Below are 17,516 nucleotides of genomic sequence, written 5' to 3' on the forward strand. Positions count from 1 at the left end.
TATTCTATTCAATTGCAAATGATCTAGATAAGACTGAGAATAAGATACTGCACGGGACATAGCAGAGTTGGTCAAGTTGAGTGGAGATGAGTTTGCTATTTGGCACAGCTTTTTGCATCAATAAAGCAAGTAAAAGGTGTGAAAGATAAAAAAAAGGGTGAAAGTGTGAAAAGTGAATTGGCCAAATTGAGGTGCATATAAAGTTTTTGCTTTCTTTCAATTCACTAATGGGGCTCATTTGAATCAGGTGAATTGAGTTCTGCTTTTGGAAACTGGGTTAAGAAGGGGTGCACCGGTCCTGGAGGTACTGCAATACCAGGTCAATGCGTGGAGTGGACAGAGCAAGATTTTTTCCATCTCCTTGTTCTAAAAATCCATTTAATATTTGGTCCCCAGAGAGGGGACGTATCAGATATTAAACTGATAAGAACAGATTTAATTTTTTTTTTTTTCTGTTTATCAGTAGGACTTCAAAATAACAAAGGTGATCGCCTCCCGTTGCCTGGGAACCGTCCAGGCACAAGAGGGCTATGTGTCACCAGAAGGCGCACACACTTCCTCAAGGCCGGCAGACGTGCAATCCCAGGCACCTTCCAGTACCGACCAAGGTAGCGTCCTCCGAAACTACACTTGATCTTAGCCAAAAGGCCGAGAAGCTATAACCCGAATTGGTTACGGCCTTGAGTGGCACCCTGGCCTATACCGGACACATCTTAGGGAGAGGGAGACAAACCCACGCCTACAGAAGACATTTTGTCACCCAAGCCAACCCTTGAAAAGGCTGTTTTGCAGAGCAAAAACAAGAAGAATGGTGCTTTTTGCAGCCGCCGCCCACTGCAATGAATCTGAATAACTCCTCCTTTTGGACACAAGCACCTCCCCTCCCCCTTGCAGTCTTTCCAATTCATGATACAAAAAGACGGACGGACAGGACAGGACAGGACAGGCTGCCTGACTTTCCGTCACTGCCACCCTTTGCCATCCTTGCCCGTAGAAAGCCCTTTCATCATCCCCAAACCCTAATCTTTTCCCTTCCCTTCCCAGATGCGTCTCACTCCCTTTCATTAGGAAGTGAGCGCAGCCTTTTCTCCGTTCTGCACATGCGCGACGTTAAACACAAATGCGCAGGCGTGCGTTCCATTACCCTCACTGCATTCCACTCCCATACAGGAAGTGGGCGCAGCTATTACTACGGTCGCACATAAAAGAACCCACGGCCACCACTGCACATAGCTGACTCCACCACAGGACACCCACTTCTACACCAACACAGGTAAGACAGGATCGGCACCTCTATGCTCCTGTTACAATCAGGCTCAGTCACCATGTGATAACGCTCTCAACTCTTTAGTTGCAGGCTCCCCTTGCTTCACCTCCACTGGCTGTGCTGCCATTTCCTCTCCCACCTGGAAGGTATACTTTATTCCACTATTTTCCTGTTTCTCTCTTCCCCCTTTTCCCATAACCTACTTTTATCTGCATTTGTGGGGTATCTATATGCTATTTACATCATAGTTTTATTCATTAATATGGAAGGGAAGAGTGCCCATGAGAGTGTTGAACTGCGGAGAGCAAGAGATTAAGCTGCTCCGATTTGCCACCATTGATAAGCTGTTCTCAGTAGATACACATGCTATCCAAACAGCAGCATCCACCATTGCTTCAGCCCACCCATTCAGTGACAGCTCACCAAGTCAGCCAGAGGAGTGGTGTAAGGAATTACACGTAGGCACTGACTCCACACCTTCACATCACAAGAAGGGGGTCTACAGGCTAGTGCAAGAATACGAGCAAGTCTTCAGCAAACATCCGCTAGACTTTTGAAGAATAAAAGGGGTCAAACACTACATCCCCACAAGTGCACACCCACCCATCAAAGAGAGATATAAGCCAAAACTACCTGCACATTACCAGTGTACCAAGGACATGTTGAGCAACATGAAGGAGGCTGGGGTTATCCGTGACAGTTGTAGCCTCTGGGCAGCTCCGTTGGTCCTGTTAAAGAAGAAGGACAGCACCACTCCCCTGTATTGAGGAATAGCTAGCTGCATTGAGAACTGCAAATTATTTTTCTACCCTTGATCTCACTAGTCGCTATTGGCAAGTGTCCGTTGCTGAGGCAGACCGGGAGAAGACCGCCTTTGCCACCCCGATGGGTCTCTGCGAGTTCAAAAGCATGCCCTTCGAGCTGTGCAATTTGCCAGGAACCTTCCAGAGGCTGATGGAATGCTGCTTGGGACACCGAAACTTTGAAACGGTACTGCTATACCTTTATGATGTTATTGTTTATTCTAAAGCAAACAAGATTTTAGGGTGTATAAAAAGGGAGATTAGATCCGGTGATCCCAACGTATTGTTACCCCTCTATAAATCACTTGTAAGGCCACATCTGGAATATGGGGTAAAGTCCTGAGCAGGTTGATAACCATTGGTTTGAGCATGGTAGGGTGTAGTGCGCATCTTCCTGCATCGGTAAAAGCTGCAGAAGTCCTTGAAGATTTCCGCTTCAAAGGCTGTGCCTTGATCTGTGAGGACTCTCTCTGAGTAGCCATGAGGTCTGCATAAGTGTGCTTGGAAGACCTTCGCTGCAGTATGGGCCATTAGATCTTTGACTTGTACCACAACCATAAATCTCGAGTAGTTGTCTACCATCGTAAGTGCATACGTGAGCTCGCCTCGATATTCTGCAACAAAACTCCCTTTTTCGATTTCAGTTTCAGCAAACACTCCTCTTCCTGTAGAAAATATTTATCATTACCTAAGACAGTCATTCTAATGCATGACAATATTAAGGCAATTTAGTTAAAACTTGTTTTAACTCACCTTTAAGGGGATTGATGTATTTCATGGTCAATCCAGGTTTGTCAGTGATGGCACTGACATAATGTATGGCGTCTTTTTCGGGCGTTATCCTTTGCCTTTTCATTGTGAAAATCCAGTTGCCTATATCAAAGCAAATTCTACTACTTGTAAAGTATGCAGAAAATGAAATGTAGAACATATAACATCAACTGCTTAGGAACGCATCATAGGTTAGTACTTAAAAGGATATTGTCATGTTCTAGTCATAATGCAAGCTGGACATTTTTCATGTTACCCTGTAATCGCCGGCCTGTTCTAATGCTCACAAGCCAAGATATAGGCTCAGCTGCTAAGGCTTCCCTCTGCCTTCTGAATGAAAATTGAATATGTCTGGCTCACTGTGTATATAGCAGGTGCTCAGAAAAAATAAGAGTCAATTCAATAGAAATAGCTCTGGTACACTATAGTGATCAATAACGTAAGAAAAGAACTCTTAGAATGCTGAAAATTCTTTATTTGTGCAAAAGGATAATTCATCCAACGTTTCGAGCTTGTTTTTAGGTCTTTATCAAGGATAAAGTTATCTAAGATCATAAAGGGTTACAAAACCATATAAACACGTAATTAGTACATAGTACAACATAACAGTACAATATATTGCTACTTGAGAGTACAATGGGTCAAATGACCATGATGCACATACAAAAAAATTTTCCAAAGCCATAGTGAAAACATTTGTACTGAGGAAAGAAAATTTCCACATGACCTATCTGGAGAAACATTCTGGATCAAACAACCAAAAATAGTCAAGCAGGTAAATACACACCTATATGGATAACAGGATGATATGTGTTCAATTGTATAGCGTCATTGCCATTAAGGTACAAATGGAAAACTTGCAATCCTATATAGTGAAGGAAATGAACACATATCATATCAAAGAACACAGGAACATGGGTGTGAGAAAAACCTCAATGTTTATACTTTGTTCTTTATAATGGTGTGAACATGTATATGTCTCAGTACCTTATGAACTTGAGAATTCTAGTGAGTAGATGATGAAAGCCTATTCCAGAACTGGAATCGGTAAATAATTGTAGGTGGAATCTAAATGAAAAGATGGTACAAGTGTTATCATGACACTTGGGCTATAACACAATGGACCGTGTGACAAAGAAGAAAGGAGAGAAAGAAGAGGAAGAAAATGGAACTACCTGTAACATTACGTGATAGTCACTGGTAAGTATCACTTGACAATTCAGGTGAAAAAGGATTCCTTTATTAAAGGGTTCTCAGTCGCCTCAGGATCATGAAATACTAGGGTAAATGATATGAGAATGGGTAAGAAGCACCACTAAAGGAAATATGAGATGCAGGACATATATCTATAAACCCCTGAACTACATGATAGAAATAAAAAGAAGAAAAAAGAAAAAAAAGAAGAAAGAAGAAGAACACATAGAATGCGGAAAGAGAATGGGTACAACTACCTGAGTTACTGCAGGGAGGCCCCTGGTAGGTATTGTGAGGGTTAGTGGAATTCCTTCACTGAAGGGTTCTCAGTTGCCTCAGGTTCGTGAAAAATGCTATAGACAAATAATGCCCGGAGAAAAGGGGTTCATATACAGCGAATAATGGTAATACAAGGTACATGTGTCCCATGTAATAGTATAAATATATATATATTGTACTAAGCTCTACACCAGAAATAGAAAGTAGTCCCTCTGCCTTCTGTCTAGGTGCCCTGAGTTATGTCCTGTAAACTGTCACAGTGACCTAGACACACATGTGTAGTAGGGGAATATCCCTGCTGAGATGCCAGTGCTAGAGCACTCGTTTGCTGTGGAGTTGAACGCTATGTGAGCAGTTCTTACCTTCAATGAGCAGAAGTCTCTTTTTTCAGATTTCAATATCTCTGTGGGTATCTGGCAGAAATATGGAATACTCTTTACTGCTAAGACCCTGTACACCACTCCCACTAAAGGGGGCTTTACACGCTGCGACATCGCTAATGCGGAGTCGTTGGGGTCACGGAATTTGTGACGCACATCCGGCCGCATTAGCGATGTTGCTGCGTGTGATACCGATGAGCGATTTTGCATCGTTGCAAAAACGTGCAAAATCGCTCATCGGTGACATGGGTCTCCATTCTCGATTATCGTTACTGCAGCAGTAACGATGTAGTTCGTCGCTCCTGCGGTAGCACACATCGCTCCGTGTGACACCGCAGAAACGAGGAACCTCTCCTTACCTGCCTCCCAGCCGCTATGAGGAAGGAAGGAGGTGGGCGGGATGTTCCGGCCACTCATTTCCGCCCCTCCGCTGCTATTGGGCGGTCGCTCAGTGACGTCGCTGTGACGCCGCACGGACCGCCCCCTTAGAAAGGAGGCGGTTCGCCGGACACAGCGACGTCGCCGGGCAGGTAAGTATGTGTGACGGGTCTGGTCGGTGTTGTGCGGCATGGGCAGCGATTTGCCCGTGTCGCGCAACAGATGGGGGCGGGTACCCACACTAGCGATATCGGGACCGATATCGCAGTGTGTAAAGTAGCCTTTAGTCACATGACCAAGACTGTATCTGTGTCCCTACAACACACTTGAGACAAATGTGTGTGTGAGCCTGCATTGTGGGGTATATATAATATATTATAGAGCTGGGAAGGATCATTCTAAGCAGTGAGCTGTTCCAGTATTTGTAGGAAAATACCCAGTAGAAGCATCAAACACAGCACCAATACCTCCCATCAGTATTCCACCACAGTGCCATGTAACCCATGCCCTACACTCCCATCTACACCAATACTATACAGGCACAAACTAGTATATCTGACTAAAAGCCCCCAAAATATGAAGAACGGCCTATAGTTGAGTGTGGATATAAAATCTATGTGAGCAGAGCTAGAATAGAAATCACTGATCGCATTGAAGTCATTCTGACCATAAATCACCATGATATCAAGGTGAGGAGTTGTGTGTTACTGCTGGGAGGAAAGGGTTAACAGTGGAATATTAAGGTGCATTTCTGTGTGCAGTGTTACTAGTCAATGTAACAATTCAGTATGAGCTGCTCTTGGTGCCGGGGGAGGGAGATGCTCTCCTGAGCAAGATAGATGGGGAATGAACATGATATCTATATAGTGTAAGGCAGGGGGTCTCAAACCAGGTGATCATGTCTGATCAACTGGTTACATTATGTCTGATTACCTTGTCTAACAGTTTTTTCTCCCCTTTCTTTACCTTCCAGGTTCCCATAGTCACGTGAAATATCCCTGTTGCACTTGATTACGGCTCACTATTCACTATAGGATGTCTTATATCTAACATCACACTCTCACCCATCAGCACTCTATAGGTTTGTATAAGGTATGCGCTTACACATCCGGTCCTCCATAGGTATTTCCACTTATGTAACACTATCCCTATGATCACTCATAACTCATACCCTTGTAGTCAATTACAGCCTCCTCTCTCCCCCCTCCCCTTCTCCCTTTCCATCTATAATTTTGCCAGTACAATATTAGTTTACATTAGGCACACACTCACATATTCCTTTCCTTAGTGATTTATTGTAATTCACATTCACATACAATTCTCTATGCCTGCCCCATTACTACATTCATACCTACTTGACCCTATCCTGATACCCCTTGTCTCACCTTGTTGGTCCCTACACCTGTTATCATGTCCTTTCCTGTGTCTGTCTTGTCACACAACACATTTTAGCATATAACTTGTGCTCCTTATTACCTGTCCTGCCTATTAGAATTATGTCCATTATGTCCATGCATGGCCCAATGAATCAAGTCTGTACTTCATATTCATGGTTTAAGCCTTTGGGTTCCCTTTCTTTGAGCTTCCTAATTCTATTGCCTCCTCTGCGTATGGCTTGGACATGTTCGATGACTTGGAATCTTAATTGGATCACTGTGTGATTATGCGTCACAAAATGGTGTGGGACTGGTAATAGAATCTGCTTACAATGTATTGTTGACTTGTGTTTAGCTCAAAGAAAGAGAATCTTTCTGGATATGTACTCTGGGCACATTAGAACCCAAGGGCTTAAACCGTGAATATGAAGTAAAGACTTGATTCATTGGGCCGTGCACCATGTCACCAAGTGTCCAATTGCATTGTCCAATGGCTCACAATGGTTATGCGTTTTCATTGGATGGATAATCGAAGCCATGTTTTTTTCCTTTCTGTTGGGTTTGTTGTGTGAGTAGCCTATAGGATTAAGTTGGTTACCGCAGGCAGTGGATTTAACTTCCTGTCTTTGGTCCAGTGGTAGATGGATTGTCTGGTCTATGAGCTGTTATTGGTTTGAATGCAGGTGAATGCCCATGGGCTGCTTATGACTGTGTAAAATAGTATTGATTCATGATGGATTTCAGACTACATGTAGATATCTTCAGTCTTTCTATCCACATCATTTAAATGAACATTATCCATGCAGCTTGAAATTCATCCAATAAGAGAAGCAACCTTGTACAACCAATCTGATAAGGGCACAGTATATCCTAAGGGAAGGTTATGGCTATAAAAGGGGACTTCTTGGAGTCACCAGGTTGTTGATGGATGTTGCATGATCTAGTCTAAGCTCTTAGGAGCTGGCTAGGGGATCAGAACCAGGATGCCTTGTGGACTCGGTCTAGGGACTTTGGCTTTTGGCTTCAACTAGAGGATCACTTGGCTACATGGCTTCAATCTAGGGGCTCCAATTCCGATTGGAGATCATAACCGCAATCTAGGGATTTCGACTCCGGCTGCCAGGATTATACCATATCATCATACCAGAGACTACGTAAGGAAGAAACCCAGGTTGGACAATTTTGTCACCTGGCTACAGACTTTGCAGACCTCAGCCAGCTTCCTAAATCTGGCGCTATTCTATTGTCGGTGGGTGCCCGACAAATTACACAGCTATGTAAAATTTTGGTTTATGAAACTTCAAATCCAGTGACTGATTATTATGTTTTCTAATGTCCTGATTTAAAAAAAAAAAAAATATTTTTTTTTAACCATCAAATATTGATTTTGTACAATCCATGTGTGAAGTTACATACAAGTGACATGAACAAGAAAAATACTTATTGTAACCAAAAATATTCACAATTTTATATATAAAATACATTTATTTATTGTACAGTCATTCTGCAACTTTATTAGAAATTTATTCTTGCACTTTTTCCTTTTCTCTAGATCCCCCTTTTCTCTTATAGAAGGCCTGTGGATCTTCTCTGTGAAGCATCCGGCAATCATGTTCACGTTTCATTTACTTTGGTATCGTCGTTCCATCTCCTTGATATTCCGATGAAAACCTTCTTGTTCTTCCCACCAGCACCAAGGTTTTCAGACAAGTAGTCCAAATAGGAATGTAAAAAATGTAACTTCAAATTCATTAGACAACCCAAGGCTTTGAAACGTTTCAGCATGTTCTCCACGATGGACTTAAATTTTGATTCTTTGTTGTTACCTAGAAACGTATTTATTGCTTCTTTCAAAGAGTCCCAAGCCCTTTTTTCAACAGTTTTCATTATTGTTTAAAACACGTCATCCTTCATTCATGGGTTTCTGAATATCCGAACCCACAAAAATGCTTTTGTGCTGCCCCTGTGCCAGCAGCCGCCGTTGGTCGGATCCAGACCTTCTAAGAGAGTGGCTCGACCCGGGGGTCTCGCGGACATGTCGAATAAAAGGAGGAATGTAGATGTATGGGCTAGGCCGTATTAAGTTTGTGACGCCACCAACGGTGTGTGGTGAGGTGGGACACCACCGCTGCCGTTATGGGATACCCGGGAGAGATGTAGTGGCAGCTGGATGTTAACCCCTCCGTGTGTAGGGATGATTGCCCCGTGGCCCAGTGTCTTTGTGCAGGGTATGGTGATGGCAAGGGCCGGCGCGCCTGAGCAAGCAGGGGGATGTTTGGTTACTCACAGTAAATGAATCACACGAGTCTTTCGGTAAACCAAAGGTGCTGGTGGCCTGCCGCCCCGGCCGGTTGCATTCAGGTCCCCCACCCAGGCTGGTGGTCGCTGTCCTTTACTCTGCACTTGTTTTTGTGTATGGTGGACTGCCTGGTCTGGAACTCAGGAGTCCGCTCCCGGCTGGATATGGCCGAAGGAGCCGTGCCCGCAGGCGCTGGCCCGTGGGATCTAAGGACCCTGGCGGTGGCCTTATCCCTATCAGTGGGCTGTTGTCTTCTTTGAGGGACTTTAGGTGGGATAGGACCTATAATCCTGCCCTCAATCATTTAATTAGCTAGGCCGCTGGTTTCGGTCCTGGCTTCAGGGTCCTAGGTGACTAGGGTTTCAGGTCGGCTGTGTGTTTCCTAAGTGAGGAAAGGTGTTGTGCGGGGGCCTATCTGTAACTACCTGGTTTTGCCAGGGCATCACACCTTCCTTCAGACTTGATTCTGACAGTCCCTGAAACTTGGTACACAGGTACTTAAACATCTCTCCTTCTTTCAGTAGCGCTTTCACAAACAGCTTCATCAGTCCAAGCTTACAGTGGAGTGGTGGCAAGAGAACTTTAGGTGGGATCAACTAAGCTTTATGCAACAATGTTCTTGAGTCCCGGTTACAAAGATGTTCTTGTTGGCCAATTTTTTTTGCTCCAGTGAAGAGTCCTAACCTGGCTTTCCAATTCACACAAAAAGCATGTGTTCTGCCTTCTTTTACGTAATGCTGTGAATCTCTAGCATACAGCTAAACCCTAGTTCACATTTCAAATAAACAGACTGTGGAGTTCAATAGCCTTGATTTATTAGCTGGTAACGTGAACTTGATTGCAGTATACATGGAATATACAGTGAATATAGGAATATCCAAGATGCAGTTGAAGACAGAATACGGTATATCCAAGATACTGTTTTATACGGGTAAAAACTATAACAAGAAAATGATTACAGTCAGTACAGTGTTAATACAGAGTTAACATAGCATAACAGTACATGAGATGCAGTTCTTACGAGAATGTAGGTGAAAGGTCACTGCATCTGCAATGCATAGAAATCTTATCTAGACAAACAAGACAGGGATGACACTAAAGGTGTAGAAGTACAATGTACAATGCATTTACTACACTCTTCCATCTAGGATTCTATCACTAACACATGTAATTTGCTTTGCTCACCGGATTACACTAGGCAGGGGTGAATGTACAGAGAGGTAAGTCGGCATGTCCTTTCCTGACAAATCCAAAGAGAAAATGGCTGCAGGCTTCTTCTCAGCTCAGGGAGGCATTCCTTACCCAGAATACATTTAGCTTAAAGGGAAACTCAGCAATTCAAAAGAATAACAATGACCTCTAGGGGTTGTAACAGAAATTTCAATGAATGACTATTAGCAGGCTGCCATGAGGCAGAACAGCATGGGTATTTAATATATCCTCCTTGCTGCCCAAGAAGCAATGAGAACATTTTTAGACCACCACATATTGACCACCCATGCTCCTTGTAGTTAAGTTTCTTGAGAATAAAGTCTAAATTCTCACAGCTTTCTTCCAAGTGCATAGCATGTGTGACGCCCTGGACTAGCCAGGCAGTCACAAACACAAAATCACACACACCCCCTCCCCTGGATAGTCTACATCAGTCACACAAAATCCTTGTTGCCTCCTCCAGGGTCTGATGTCCACACCAGGTGGGGCGGAGCCAGGCGGTTGGCCCCACCCACCGAGGAGTTCACAGGCCTGGAGGCGGGAAAAAGCAGTTAGTTTAGTTTTGTAGTGGAAAGTGAGAGGACAGAAACTGTTAGTGTCTGGGTAGGAGCCCAGGCACTGTCAGCAAGGTCGGCAGACGGTGGTGGCCGTCTGCAGGAGGTGGTACAAGTCAGCTGAACCGTAGGACCGGGGACGGGCGGTGACCCGAGGGGAACTGAACCGGTGAGCGGATCTGTACCAAGCACAAAGGCAGGGCCATTGGACCCTGACCAGGCTAGGAGCCGCCGACAATGGTCAAATCCGAGAGTGACCGGAATCCCAGGGGTTCCCTAACACCCAAGACCCGACAGAAGGCAACCGTCCACACCGTGAGGATAAAAAGCCACCGCCATAGGCTAGAGATCCAAGGGCCAGCGCCTGCGGGCAAACGGGCTCCCTCGGTACGTACACCCCAGCCACCCAGCCTCCCCGTACCGCCACCGGGCCCCGGGATCACCAACCCCTACCCACGGAGGGGGAACCAACATCCTAGCTGCTCCCTGCCATCGCTCCCGGGATCCCCGTCACCAGCAGTGGTGGTGCCCATTATCACCACGACCTGTGGGTGACGTCACTAACTATCTCCCCAAACAAACCACCCCCTTTTCACTCGTGGGCGAGGAGCGCTGCTCGAGTCCCCGGATCTGGCCCTCCGCTCGAGCCACCGAGCAGCAGCAGCAGCAGAAGTCCCCGAACCCGAGCGTAGCGTGCGTGGCCCCTCTGCCCGCGACACATGCCCTACACACACTGAAGAATACTTACTGCCATTGAGCAGTAGCACAGCTTTCAGACTTTTTGGATGAAACAATGACGTGTCTCCACTCGCTCACATTGTACTTAATGTTACATTTTCCATCAGCACAGGAACATCGCTTAAATACACTAGAGCACCATCTTCAGAAAAGTATGGAGGGAATCTTTTCAGAATTCTAACCTTTTGGAAACCTATTGTCACGCTCTCCGGGTCCCCTGCTCTGCCCCCCGACTCACCTGCCACGCTCCCCGGCTTCCCTGCTTCGCTCCCCGGCTCCTCTGGCAGACATCCCCCGCTCCACGGTCTCCAGCCTCCACCACCTGCGGTCCCCAGGCGGCCCGGTCCCCGCTCCCGGCGCCCGTCGGCAGCCCTGCTCCAGGCCGGCTCCCCTGCTTCCTATACACCGCTCCCTGCCCTGGCTTCTGGCACCCGGGCCTCGCGCATGCGCATTAGGGCGCGCGCGCGGTCATTGACCCTCTCTTAAAGGGCCAGCGTCCACTGACAGGAAATTGAACACACAGGTACAGGGTATAAAGGGGTTTAATGTCCAAGTGGGCGGGGCCTGTTCTTCGTGTTTCCTAAGCTAGGAGTCAGGTCTCCTTGTGTCTCTGTGATATACTTACCTATCTCTCTTCTAGAGCCGCTCCTGCCTCGCCATCCGGTCCTGCCGATTCCCGAACCCCGAACGCTGACTATCTGCCATCCCGTCAGTCCGTACCATCTCTGATCCCTGTGGTGACCCGTCCTCTCGCTCCATCGGTTCCGGACTCTGCCTGACATCTCGGCCTCCGAACCTGAGCTCCGTCACCCGGACTACCATCAGTGACTCCGTGGTCCCAGGGACTTCTCCATTCCACTCTTTTGCACGGACTGTCCTGCTACCCGTAGTGCTCCGGCTACCGGACCCCTTGCCTTCATTAAGGTGTTCGGCCCAGTGGATCCACCTCCTGGGTCTGCCCGTCCACCTGGCCCTAACACCTATAGAATCAGTGTTTGTGAAAAAACTGTACGTGATGATATTTTTTCAATATTTTTACTGAGTCCAATGATCGAAAGTATGAAAAAAATCACATCTTTCAAAAATTTTTACCCTTGGAAACCTGTGTTATTATTACTATGCACGAGCCCTAAATTGTCTGAAAAACAACAAATATGCTGGTTGGATAGACCTTGACCCCACAATTCAACGGCCACAATTAAGGAGAAAAGTGCTAAGAGAGTTAAATTTGCCCCTGAAATAACCCATGATACGGGCCAAGGAGGGACACACCATTTTGATCCGAAAATAGCCCAACACCATGAGAGACGGGCAAATCCGTGAAAAGACAAAGTTCCAAGCTACAACTGACGCAGGATCTACAGCACATACGCCCATTGTAATTGTTCATGATTTCCGGCCACTACGCATTTCAGCCTTCAGGGACCTGGTAATTCGAATGCTATGTCCAGGAGTAGAGATGAGCGAACCGGTCCCGGTTCGGCTCGAGGTCGGTTCGCCGAACGGAGCTCCCGTTCGAGTTCGGCTCGTCGAACGTTCGACGAACCGAACTCGAGCCAATAGGAAACAATGGCAGGCAATCACAAACACAGTAAAACACCTAGAAAACACCCTCAAAGGTGTCCAAAAGGTGACAAACAACTCACAACACAACACAAACACATGGGAAAGTGACAAGGACATATACTCATGCGAAAACAAAACAGCTGGACAAGGAAAAAGAGGAGGACACACAGATATAGGCATGGCACGCCATTCTAAAATCATGTAAAACACCGCAAGGTGACTCCAAGCGGAGTCTCCCTTTTTTCCAAAAATTGGGCCCCACACACACCCACCCCTTCAGTGGCAGCAGTTGTGCCCCAGTTGTACACTTCACAGCTACATTTGCATCAAGCACATTCAAAAATACGCTATTCTTAACCGTCCCCAGGATGACACCGGGGTAGGTAGCAAAGTCTTTCCTGATCCCAGCTCTGTTCATCTTGGCTTCTTTTAAAAACACAGCAAGCAAGGGTTACTCCAAGCGGAGTCTCCCTTTTTTCCAAAAATTGGGCCACACAGACACCCACCCCATCAGTGGCAGCACTTGGGCCCTAGTTGCAAACAGGATGTTTTGATTTGCATCAAGCATTTTCAAAAATACGCCATAATTAACCGTCCCCAGGATGACACCGGGGTAGGTAGCAAAGTCTTTCCTGATCCCAGCTCTGTTCATCTTGGCTTCTTTTAAAAACACAGCAAGCAAGGGTTACTCCAAGCGGAGTCTCCCTTTTTTCCAAAAATTGGGCCAAACAGACACCCACCCCATCAGTGGCAGGACTTGGGCCCTAGTTGCAAACAGGATGTTTTGATTTGCATCAAGCACATTCAAAAATACGCCATTCTTATCCGTCCCCAGGATGACACCGGGGTAGGTAGATAAAGTCTTTGCTGACCCATGACTTGTTCATCTTGGCTTCTTTTAAAAACACAGCAAGCAAGGGTTACTCCAAGCGGAGTCTCCCTTTTTTCCAAAAATTGGGCCACACAGACACCCACCCCATCAGTGGCAGCACTTGGGCCCTAGTTGCAAACAGGATGTTTTGATTTGCATCAAGCATTTTCAAAAATACGCCATAATTAACCGTCCCCAGGATGACACCGGGGTAGGTAGCAAAGTCTTTCCTGATCCCAGCTCTGTTCATCTTGGCTTCTTTTAAAAACACAGCAAGCAAGGGTTACTCCAAGCGGAGTCTCCCTTTTTTCCAAAAATTGGGCCAAACAGACACCCACCCCATCAGTGGCAGGACTTGGGCCCTAGTTGCAAACAGGATGTTTTGATTTGCATCAAGCACATTCAAAAATACGCCATTCTTATCCGTCCCCAGGATGACACCGGGGTAGGTAGATAAAGTCTTTGCTGACCCATGACTTGTTCATCTTGGCTTCTTTTAAAAACACAGCAAGCAAGGGTTACTCCAAGCGGAGTCTCCCTTTTTTCCAAAAATTGGGCCACACAGACACCCACCCCATCAGTGGCAGCACTTGGGCCCTAGTTGCAAACAGGATGTTTTGATTTGCATCAAGCACATTCAAAAATACGCCATAATTAACCGTCCCCAGGATGACACCGGGGTAGGTAGCAAAGTCTTTCCTGATCCCAGCTCTGTTCATCTTGGCTTCTTTTAAAAACACAGCAAGCAAGGGTTACTCCAAGCGGAGTCTCCCTTTTTTCCAAAAATTGGGCCACACAGACACCCACCCCATCAGTGGCAGCACTTGGGCCCTAGTTGCAAACAGGATGTTTTGATTTGCATCAAGCACATTCAAAAATACGCCATAATTAACCGTCCCCAGGATGACACCGGGGTAGGTAGCAAAGTCTTTCCTGATCCCAGCTCTGTTCATCTTGGCTTCTTTTAAAAACACAGCAAGCAAGGGTTACTCCAAGCGGAGTCTCCCTTTTTTCCAAAAATTGGGCCACACAGACACCCACCCCATCAGTGGCAGCACTTGGGCCCTAGTTGCAAACAGGATGTTTTGATTTGCATCAAGCACATTCAAAAATACGCCATTCTTATCCGTCCCCAGGATGACACCGGGGTAGGTAGATAAAGTCTTTGCTGACCCATGACTTGTTCATCTTGGCTTCTTTTAAAAACACAGCAAGCAAGGGTTACTCCAAGCGGAGTCTCCCTTTTTTCCAAAAATTGGGCCACACAGACACCCACCCCATCAGTGGCAGCACTTGGGCCCTAGTTGCAAACAGGATGTTTTGATTTGCATCAAGCACATTCCAAAATTCGCCATAATTAACCGTCCCCAGGATGACACCGGGGTAGGTAGCAAAGTCTTTCCTGATCCCAGCTCTGTTCATCTTGGCTTCTTTTAAAAACACAGCAAGCAAGGGTTACTCCAAGCGGAGTCTCCCTTTTTTCCAAAAATTGGGCCACACAGACACCCACCCCATCAGTGGCAGCACTTGGGCCCTAGTTGCAAACAGGATGTTTTGATTTGCATCAAGCACATTCAAAAATACGCCATAATTAACCGTCCCCAGGATGACACCGGGGTAGGTAGCAAAGTCTTTCCTGATCCCAGCTCTGTTCATCTTGGCTTCTTTTAAAAACACAGCAAGCAAGGGTTACTCCAAGCGGAGTCTCCCTTTTTTCCAAAAATTGGGCCCCACACACACCCACCCCTTCAGTGGCAGCAGTTGTGCCCCAGTTGTACACTTCACAGCTACATTTGCATCAAGCACATTCAAAAATACGCTATTCTTAACCGTCCCCAGGATGACACCGGGGTAGGTAGCAAAGTCTTTCCTGATCCCAGCTCTGTTCATCTTGGCTTCTTTTAAAAACACAGCAAGCAAGGGTTACTCCAAGCGGAGTCTCCCTTTTTTCCAAAAATTGGGCCACACAGACACCCACCCCATCAGTGGCAGCACTTGGGCCCTACTTGCAAACAGGATGTTTTGATTTGCATCAAGCACATTCAAAAATACGCCATAATTAACCGTCCCCAGGATGACACTGGGGTAGGTAGCAAAGTCTTTCCTGATCCCAGCTCTGTTCATCTTGGCTTCTTTTAAAAACACAGCAAGCAAGGGTTACTCCAAGCGGAGTCTCCCTTTTTTCCAAAAATTGGGCCACACAGACACCCACCCCATCAGTGGCAGCACTTGGGCCCTAGTTGCAAACAGGATGTTTTGATTTGCATCAAGCACATTCAAAAATACGCCATAATTAACCGTCCCCAGGATGACACCGGGGTAGGTAGCAAAGTCTTTCCTGATCCCAGCTCTGTTCATCTTGGCTTCTTTTAAAAACACAGCAAGCAAGGGTTACTCCAAGCGGAGTCTCCCTTTTTTCCAAAAATTGGGCCCCACACACACCCACCCCTTCAGTGGCAGCAGTTGTGCCCCAGTTGTACACTTCACAGCTACATTTGCATCAAGCACATTCAAAAATACGCTATTCTTAACCGTCCCCAGGATGACACCGGGGTAGGTAGCAAAGTCTTTCCTGATCCCAGCTCTGTTCATCTTGGCTTCTTTTAAAAACACAGCAAGCAAGGGTTACTCCAAGCGGAGTCTCCCTTTTTTCCAAAAATTGGGCCACACAGACACCCACCCCATCAGTGGCAGCACTTGGGCCCTAGTTGCAAACAGGATGTTTTGATTTGCATCAAGCACATTCAAAAATACGCCATAATTAACCGTCCCCAGGATGACACCGGGGTAGGTAGCAAAGTCTTTCCTGATCCCAGCTCTGTTCATCTTGGCTTCTTTTAAAAACACAGCAAGCAAGGGTTACTCCAAGCGGAGTCTCCCTTTTTTCCAAAAATTGGGCCCCACACACACCCACCCCTTCAGTGGCAGCAGTTGTGCCCCAGTTGTACACTTCACAGCTACATTTGCATCAAGCACATTCAAAAATACGCTATTCTTAACCGTCCCCAGGATGACACCGGGGTAGGTAGCAAAGTCTTTCCTGATCCCAGCTCTGTTCATCTTGGCTTCTTTTAAAAACACAGCAAGCAAGGGTTACTCCAAGCGGAGTCTCCCTTTTTTCCAAAAATTGGGCCACACAGACACCCACCCCATCAGTGGCAGCACTTGGGCCCTAGTTGCAAACAGGATGTTTTGATTTGCATCAAGCACATTCAAAAATACGCTATTCTTAACCGTCCCCAGGATGACACCGGGGTAGGTAGCAAAGTCTTTCCTGATCCCAGCTCTGTTCATCTTGGCTTCTTTTAAAAACACAGCAAGCAAGGGTTACTCCAAGCGGAGTCTCCCTTTTTTCCAAAAATTGGGCCACACAGACACCCACCCCATCAGTGGCAGCACTTGGGCCCTAGTTGCAAACAGGATGTTTTGATTTGCATCAAGCACATTCCAAATCAACAAGCATTTACTCTCCCCAGGATGACACAGGGGTAGTAAATTCCTTCTGGATCCATGACTTGTTCATTTTGATGAACGTCAGTCTGTCCACATTGTCACTGGACAGACGCGTGCGCTTATCTGTCAGCACACACCCAGCAGCACTGAATACACGTTCAGAGACAACGCTGGCAGCTGGACACGACAAAATCTCCAAGGCGTAACTGGAGAGCTCTGGCCATTTTTCCAGGTTTGAAGCCCAAAAGGAGCAAGGCTCCAGTTGCACAGTCATGGCATCGATGTTCATTTGGAGATACTCCTGTATCATCCTCTCCAGCCGTTGAGTATGTGTCAGACTTGTTGTCTCTGGTGGCCTTGCAAAAGAGGGTCTAA

At 46.3% G+C, this 17,516-nt stretch overlaps 1 long non-coding RNA gene and 1 pseudogene across 1 annotated transcript; one reads left to right on the forward strand and one right to left on the reverse strand.

Moving 5' to 3' along the window:
* Positions 1-282: 282 nt before the first annotated feature.
* Positions 283-489, reverse strand: LOC142269324 (U2 spliceosomal RNA; annotated as a pseudogene).
* Positions 490-2,185: 1,696 nt separating this feature from the next.
* Positions 2,186-11,990, forward strand: LOC142269313 (uncharacterized). The gene is made up of 3 exons (XR_012734810.1): positions 2,186-2,257; positions 6,046-6,164; positions 11,892-11,990. It is a non-coding gene; the product is annotated as an uncharacterized LOC142269313 (long non-coding RNA).
* Positions 11,991-17,516: the final 5,526 nt, after the last annotated feature.

This window comes from Anomaloglossus baeobatrachus, unplaced genomic scaffold (assembly GCF_048569485.1).
Source record: "Anomaloglossus baeobatrachus isolate aAnoBae1 unplaced genomic scaffold, aAnoBae1.hap1 Scaffold_319, whole genome shotgun sequence".
In the NCBI taxonomy this organism is placed as follows: domain Eukaryota; kingdom Metazoa; phylum Chordata; class Amphibia; order Anura; family Aromobatidae; genus Anomaloglossus; species Anomaloglossus baeobatrachus.